The sequence below is a fragment of the Pseudochaenichthys georgianus genome, chromosome 12, assembly GCF_902827115.2.
Source record: "Pseudochaenichthys georgianus chromosome 12, fPseGeo1.2, whole genome shotgun sequence".
NCBI classification, from domain to species: Eukaryota; Metazoa; Chordata; class Actinopteri; order Perciformes; family Channichthyidae; genus Pseudochaenichthys; species Pseudochaenichthys georgianus.
This window is the reverse complement of record NC_047514.1, coordinates 26,004,761-26,014,019: the sequence shown is the minus strand read 5'-3', so window position 1 is coordinate 26,014,019 and position 9,259 is coordinate 26,004,761.

Sequence of the window (9,259 nt, the reverse complement as noted above, 5' to 3'; positions counted from 1 at the left end):
CTTTTAACTAGTTTACAGAGAGGTAATCAGCATATTGGGGGAGGCGTAAACATCTGTGGAGCTAGAGGAGATTATCCCCCAACTAGAAATACTCAATCACTTGTCAGTGGTGTTTAGAAGCCAGCGTTCCCACAGCGATAAACCGTTTTGTGACCGAGAGTTGAACTGGTTTATCAAGATAGCTGGAGCCTCCCATTCCTTAAGAGAGATAACAGAGCCAGGGTTTGGTCGTAAAACGTCAGCAGGCAATTAAGGTTAAATCTCTTAGCAGTAAGGAAGAATTATTCTTTGACACTTAGGAAGAGAGAAGAAATATTCTCTAACAGTCCTCTCTTTTTATCATCTTTGATAACCTGAAAACATTAGTCTAATAATAATTTGGTCAATACTTAAATCAATAGGTGTCTTCAGATTTGAATGTGGTCTCAACGTACATCAATTTACATCACAAAGTAGAATAAGACTGAAACATTCAACCACAATGATTGACACAGACAATCACAATAGAAAACCATCTCTCATCAATGTTTGGATCATCTGTTGTCAAAAGCACAATAATGAATGCACATAAAACACAGACGCATAATAGCAAAAACATCTTCTTTAAAATAATATGTTTTAACATGTAACCATTAGTTGATCTCACTTATCAAACTATAAAATCAAAACCAGCTTGCAGTTTAAAGATTTAGTTTAAGGCAATCACTAGTCAAATGCATTTAAAACATAGGATCATAAGAGATCCAGGTGAGGTATAAAATCATAGTTAAGGTATAAAATTCACAGTGATTTGATCAATTTTTAATCTGCAAAATTACAGTGTCCTCAATTCAGGATTGCTTTACGTTTACTTCATTACATATTAAATAAAAAGACTATGGCATGATAACATAATTACATTACTTCAACTATCAATCATTATGTCATTTCAAAATCTGAAGGGAAAATTAAACAATTCTCAAAATGTTTAACAATCTGAAAAGGAAACATTAGGCAAATATTCAAAGACTTTTGTAAAAACCTGGAAAGGAAGGTTTAAACATTTAAAACTTGAAACATCATTTTAGGTCTGTCTGTGCATGGGTAATACGTTGAAGAGTAGTGTTGTTAAGCCTGATTGCTGGACAATTAAGGATATTAACATTATCTGTTATAATATTAGAAATATCTTATTGTTCAATACCTTATAATCTGAAAATATCAATTAATTAATTTTGTTTAGTATGAAAGTGTAGTCTGATCTGACAAAATATATTTATCACCACTATTTAACACATGTCTGTTCATCGGAAATATAAAAACAATCATTAATTGTACATCTGTAAACATCTGGTCATACAATTCAAATGTTATCTTTGTACAAGAGCTGGAAGAACCTGTCCTCCTGACTTGTCCTCCTCCTCTCTTTATGACACAGAGTGTCTGGTGTGTAAAGGCATCCTGATACTGTAGATTAGCACTGAGGTGCTGATTGGCTTAAAACTCTTCTTCATCAGAGCGCCATATTTCCACCCCCCCAATTGCTCTGCTTTTGTGTGGCTCATTCAGTGAAATGGAGGTTCATCTGCCTGCATTCCTTCTGCTATCTGCTTGAGAGCAGAGCCTATTCCAAGTGGCACATTCAGATGCCCCCCCCCCCCGTGATGGGAGAGGTTAGGAAGACATCTGCTCCTCCAGGAAACATGGAACCTTGTATTATAGAAGCCTCTTCTCCCTATTTTTTCTTCCACATCTCTCTCTATTCTCTCTTCCTCATCCCTCTCTCATCCTCATCTCCCTCTTTCCTCATCTCCCTCTTTCCTCTCTTCCCCATGTCTTTCTTCTCACTTTCCCATCTCTTTCTTCTCTCACTTCTGTTAGATATGAAATAAAACATACGAGTCCATGTAAGCATGGTATAGATCATAATCCATTACTCGAGAAGACTCAGTATCACGTGTGCGCAGCTCACAAAAAACAATTGTGAGAAACATATATTATGCAGGAAATGCACACCGTTGTTGAAAAAAACAAAGCATAGCCGATTTGGGAGGAAAAGCTTCAACCCCCTTAACATCTGAGTTACCACTGAAGGCATAGCACGAATTATAGTGGGCGTCTGAGGGTGTCATTACTGAGAAATGTCAAACAAATTCAAAACCTTACATTTGAAAACAGGTTTGCATTCCTCCACTTAAGGTGACGTTATCATTGGAAACAATAAAAACGAACTGTTTTGATGTAGAATCTATAAATTGAATCGTCAGAGCAGAACAAAATGGTTGTATTGTAGCCTGAGTTTCATGCAGCCTCTAGTTTCACCAGGTGGAAACGTGGTCCATACAATGTGAACACATGAGTAGTTATAACCATGCTGTTTCAATCAAATTAGTATGCATGAAAAAGTGACAGGTGACACGCCCCCAATTATGCAAATGAGCTAAGTCCATCTCCCATTGGTCAATGAGCTAAGTCCCGCCTCCCATGTCCCGCCTCCCATTCTTTGATGTGTGTTATCAGGTAGGTGTGAAATGCCCCCCTGTGTAGTGCCTTTGTTGTTTAGTTATTTGATGTGTTGATTAGGGCAGTCTCTTTGAAGTTATGTTGTCTGGCCCCTGTCCCCTCACACCCCTTTGTAGTCTAGTCCTTTGATGTGTGTTATAACAGGTAGGTGTGAAAAGCCCCCCTGTGCAGTGCCTTTTGCTGTCTAATTCTTTGATATGTTGATTAAGGCAGACTCTTTGAAGTTATGTTGTCTGGCCCCTGTCCCTCAGAGCCCTTTGTTATCTAATCTAATTAGCCTTTGATGTTTGCCCCTTGATGTGAGGTGCTATAACAGGCAGGTGTGATTTCACACTGGTGAAAGCCTTTGATGTTAATCTAGGTGTCTCTTTGAAGTTATGCGTGAGACTGTCTACCCGCCCCCTCCCAGCCTCCCCCCTTTTCTCCACCCCTTCCTTATGGCTATGACGCCAGCAGATAGTGGGGGTGGAATTAGATGAAGATAGAAATACACTCAAACTAAATTTAAAAAAGACAGTCATTTACACTTACCAAGTCACCATTCAAAAAAGAAAAATGGCAAGAGACGCCTCGAATTGGGTTTAATCAGCCTGTGACAACTTACCCGTCCGGAGCGCCAGTCAAGAAACGAATGCAGCAGCAGTGCGGGGTTCATTTCATTTCATTTCAAACCTTTATTTATACAGATAAAATCCCATTGAGATCATTGATCTCTTTTCCAAGGGAGACCTGCTCAAGTAGTTCCACATGAAACATAAAAGCATAAACAGAACAACAAAAGGACATCATCCAGCATCATTTACATAATTATCCACATAAACAGGTACCAATAGCTTCTGATTGACTAGCATCCAACCGAGCTTTAAAAACATTTAGTGGCACCAGATTGTTCAGTTTCCATTTAATTTGCAGACTATTCCAAGACAGAGGAGCTGCGCATCTAAAAGCTGTCTTCCCTAAGACAGTCCTAGCAGTTGGCACATTTAATAAAACCACAGCATTCGATCTCAGGCAGTAGCCACTTACAATTTTCCGTGAGATCAGGGAGCAGATATAAGATGGAAGTTTCCCTAGCATGGCTTTGTATATAAAAATGTACCATTGACTGAGCCTCCGTACAGTTAGTGAATGCAAACCAGCCCTTGCATACAGGGTACAGTGATGGGTTAATGCTTTACAGTTTGTCACAAATCTCAGTGCACTGTGATACGCAGCATCTAACTTGACCAGGCAATTGGCAGGTGCATTCATATAGACCAGATCCCCATAGTCCAGCACAGGTAAAAAGGTCACAGTGACTAGCCTTTTCCTGGCCTCAAGCGAGAAACAGGACTTGTTCCTGTAGAAGAAACCTAGCCTAACCCTCGGTTTTTTTAGCAGGTTATTGACATGAAGTTTAAAAGAGAGACAATCATCAAGCCAGATACCAAGGTATTTGTAACAGGCAACAACTTCAAGTTTTGTTCCTTGCGTAGTTACAATATCTAAAACAGGCTCAGAGTACAGCCGAAAGATCTGTGCACAAACTTATCTCGTGCCCTCTTTTCTGGTCATGTGAGCGTTCATGTGTGTTGGAGGAGGGGCTCTGTAAGGAAGTCTGAAGGAAGGGGCATATTTTCCCCCCGTTTGTGTACTTTCAAATTATAGCTCACTCGAGATGGTTTCTCCAAAATGACATACATAAAAAGTGTATCTTACAGTTCCTTTGTGAGTGAATTACACACAAATCTGTAGAGTGTCACTAAAAAAGGTTTACGCAGTGACTGACATTCTGTATGGGAGTTCACACCCGAGCTGCTGCAGGGGTTGAGTATGTTTTGGCTCTCGGGGGGATGGTGGGTTAAGAGACAAATTCTTAACAAAATCTCTACACATAAATCTGCCGAGTGTCTGTCAAAAAGTCTTTAAATCAAAAAACTTGCCTTTTTAGAGTCAGAATCCTAACGAAATCTCATCAAACAGAGTACTTTCATGGTAGTGGTCCGCTTTTATACACTTTTTGAAATTATTTATTTATTATTTCAGTGGAACAATCCAGTTTTTGTTAACATCAACGCTTTCTTCTCTTTTCTCTTGTGTTACTAAGATACTTTTAGACACACTTTGGTGTATGCAACACTTGTTCAGATAAACAAGGTTTTTTCTTTTCTGATAAACTTACATATTTTAGTTATTTTCTGTTACCAAGATACTTTACGATACACCTTGATGTACGCAACACTTAACAAAGGGTATAATATGAAGTGCTTGGTAAGGAAGGGGTTTTTCTTTAAGGGGTGCAACACTTTAGAACAAGGTAAAATATTCATTAATTTGTATTGAATTGAGTTTTCTTTTTCTTTTTTGATTTTCAACATACTATTTGTACACAATGACTTTTCCATATTTCTGACATACTATACTTTTTTGACTTTTTTCTGTAGAATCTTGACAAAACTATTATTTGTTCTTAAATGATGACCTATTGCTGGAGATGAGATGAAAAAGCTACAATGCTTAAAGAACTTTTTTCTAAAAACTCTCAATTCTATAATTGACTACCCCCATTCAACGCAATAAGCCCCACCCTCCACTCAGCAAATCATCTAAAACGAAGGACCTCACTAAGACGACCGTTGTAAACTAGCCATGGAGCAGAGAAAAGCCAAGACTCCCCCCGCGAGTTGCAGCCAGGAACAGAGTCCACCATCAACACCACCATGGGGGAAACCTGAATCTTGCAGTACTACTGCTGCTGATGCTACTCCTCGGGTCAAGAAGTCTCGGTTTAGGGACACAGTGAAATCGGAATTGTCAGATCTGAGTTCTTTGACTTGACCACGTCTAGCTATAAAGCGCCGTAGCGCATTGATGAATGAATTAGTGTCAAGAGATGATGCCATTTCAAGGTGAATTGCTCTTATTGCTAAGTTTTGTTATGTGTTGTGCTGTGAGTGGCGGTTGTGCGTGGTTGTTATGCCATGAGCGGCGGAAGTTTTCGAATTGTTTGTTTTGCTGTGGCGGCCGGGCCCCGCTGGTTTAAGTTTCATACCAGTGAACACTGTCGTGTTACTTGAAATGCTAAGGCACCACACATATTGCATCAAATATGAGTGACACAAACGGTGAAAGGGGAAAAAGGGCTGTCAAGCTTACTAGTAAAGCCTTGGCTTGCAAAATCGAACAACTACAAAAAGAATGTCAGTCAAACGTGCAGAAGATTAAAGGACGCACACAGAAAATCAAACATCTAATGAAAAATGATGAAAATGCAAAGGATGTTAAACTCAAACTGGACAAATTCAGCAGGACGTTCTCTTTCCCCCGTCAAACATGAAGGCTACAGCATGCACACAAGATGATATACAACCTGGTGACAGCATATCAAACATTGGTAGCAGAAAAAGCAGGCAAAGCTCAAGATCAAAAGTTTCCAGCACCGCATCTGCACACCTAAAAGCTGAGGCCGAAGTGGCAGCCATGAAAGTACTCCGAAAACTCCTAAAGGACAAACATGTCCTGGAAGCACAGTAACAGGAATTGAGGAGGAAAAAGGAGCAAATGGAATTAGAAGGAAACATTGCTGCCACCATTGCAAAAATGAAAGTGTTAGCAGCCCCCAGGGGATCAGCTAATTGTTCTATATTATCCAATGGCATGCAGTCATATTTTGAAACGGGACAAAGGGAAATACAGTTTGTACCATTAAAACAACCAATCATAACCACCACAGACAGAGCTGTCACTAACATTGATACAGCTTCCCTAACACCCAATGCAGGCATCAGGAATCTAGATGAACATTTACATGTAGCATCTCCAGATCCAGTAACTGCCACAAGCAACAGTGACAAGTGCAATATATTTTCAGTCATGGAAAACAAAATGAAATAACTGCTTTATTAATCCAGCAACAGTGTCTATCATCCATGCCCAAGAAAGACATTCCAGTGTTTAATGGTGACCCACTTCAGTACCAAACATTTGTGAGATCTTTCGAATTTAATATTGAAAACAAAAACAATAACCCCAGAGACTGCCTCTACTATCTGGAGCAATATACAACAGGACTGCCAGAGACCTTGTACGGAGTTGCCAACATATGGCATCAGACAGTGGATTCAGCAAGGCCAAACGGTTACTGCAACAGAACTTTGGCAATGAACATAAAATTGCTACAGCATACATGGAAAGAGCTCTTTCATGGCCATTAATAAGGGCTGAGGACACAAGGGCTCTACAGGCATACACGGTCTACCTTAGAGGATGTTGCAATGCGATGGAAGATGTAAACTACATGTTTGAGCTCAACATTCCAGCAAACATGCTAGCCATTTTAAAGAAACTTCCATATAGGCTGAGGGATTTATGGTGAACTGTAGCATGTGACATCCAGGAAAAACAACACCAAAGAGCTGCCTTCAAGGATATTGTGGAATTCCTTGAAAGGCAAGTAAAAATTGCTACAGATCCCATATTTGGGGACATTAAAGACCCCCCTCCCATAATCAAAGACATAAGAAGGCCACAGCCTCATCCAAGAGGAAGCATCTTTGCAACCAATGTGAAAGTTACAGAAAATAAATATGACAGAAGCACTGTAGAGAAAGGAATTTTGTCTGCTGTGAAAAACTGCTTGTATTGTAGATGTGAACATGCTCTGGAGATGTGTCCACATTTAGAAAGGAGGACACATCATGAAAAAAATCACATTTCTTAAAGAAAATGGTCTTTGTTTTGGCTGCCTGTGTAAAGGACACATAAGTAGAGACTGCAGGAAACGAATGAGGTGCAACATATGCAATCTAAATCATCCCAGAATGTTGCACATCTACCAACAAAGAAAGGAAATGGAAAATGAGCAGGAGGAAATGGAAGAAGCATCTGCAAACACTGCTGACGCCTCAATTCAGACAGGTGGCCTTACTGGGGCCGGTGAAGATGGGTGCAAACTCTGCATAGTACCAGTCCAAGTTAAAGCCAAAAAGGGAAACACAACAGTGCATACCTATGCATTTCTTGACCCAGGCAGCACTGCATCGTTTTGCACATTAGGGCTTATGAACAAACTTAACCTCCAAGGAAGAAGGTCAAACATTCTGCTGAGAACTATGGGTCAAAGGAAGGTCATTGAAACCAGCATTGTGTCAGGCCTAGAGGTTGCTGGACTGGATAACAGCGACTTTTGTGATCTACCCGGCACATATACTCAGAAGACTATGCTCGTTCACAAAGGAAACATTCCACGTCAAAACAACATCAATCAATGGTTGCATTTGAGGCCGCTCCTCTCCGCGCCTGTGCTACCGGCGGAGATGTAAAGTGGATTAAATAGCCGGTGTAACGCGGTGGGATTACCTTCTCTACTCTGCTGTGCTGCTATAGCTGAGGCCTGGTTCCACCTTGCTCCGGGAACAGCGTGGTTACTGTTGTGCTGGACTGGGAGAATGGGGGGTGTCGTGTTTCTGCTGTGCCTTTTCTTGGCTGTGCTGGACAAGGAGAAGATCGCTACTCGTCCTGAACAATCTACTGGATTCGGGTATGTTCTGCCGCCCGCAGTGGACATCCCCTGTACAGTTTCGGAGGTGTTGCACAAACAATTGCTGGTTGCACTGTCGCGGACATTACATTACATTACATTACATTGCATTTAGCTGACGCTTTTATCCAAAGCGACTTACAATAAGTACATTCGACCAGGAAGACACAACCTTGAAGAAAACAGAATCATATAAGAACATCAGGTTTCAAAGAGCCAATCGTTTCAAGTGCAACTCAACTGGCTATAGATAAGCCAGTCCTTTATTAGTATATAAGTGCTCTGTTAGCAGTTCTTTGTTAGTCATTCTATCGCTCGAAGTGGAGTCGAAAGAGATGAGTTTTCAGTCTGCGCCGGAAGGTGTGTAAGCTTTCTGCGGTCCTGATTTCAATGGGGAGCTCATTCCACCATTTTGGAGCCAGGATAGCAAACCCACGTGTTTTTGCTGATGGGAACTTGGGTCCCCCTCGCAGCGAGGGTGCAGCGAGCCGTTTGGCTGATGCAGAGCGTAGAGCACGTGCTGGGGTGTACGGTTTAACCATGTCCTGGATGTAGGAAGGGCCAGATCCATTCGCAGCATGGTACGCAAGTACCAGTGTCTTGAAGTGAATTCTAGCAGTTACCGGAAGCCAGTGAAGGGAGCGGAGGAGCGGCGTGGTGTGGGAAAATTTTGGAAGGTTGAAGACCAGACGAGCCGCTGCATTCTGAATGAGCTGCAGAGGTCGGATGGCACATGCAGGTAGACCAGCCAGGAGGGAGTTGCAGTAGTCTAGGCGTGAGGTGACGAGAGCCTGGACCAGAACCTGCGTCGATTTCTGGGTCAGCTGGGGGCGTATCTTCCTGATGTTGAAAAGCGTGTATCTGCAGCAGCGGGTTGTAGCAGCGATATTTGCAGTAAACGACAGGTTGTTATCTAGGATCACACCCAGATTCCTTGCAGTCTGAGTCGGGGAAACAACAGAGGGGCCGATGTTGATAGTTAGGTCAAGAGAGGGACAATCTTTTCCCGGAAGGAAAAGCACTTCAGTTTTGTCAAGGTTGAGCTTGAGATGATGAGCGGACATCCACTGAGAGATGTCAGCTAAACAAGCAGAGATGCGTGCGACGACCTGGGTCTCTGAGCGGGGGAAAGGACAGAATTAATTGGGTGTCGTCAGCGTAGCAGTGGTATGAAAAACCATGCGGGCTAATGACAGATCCGAGCGAGTTTGTGTACAGGGAGAAGAGGAGAGGACCAAG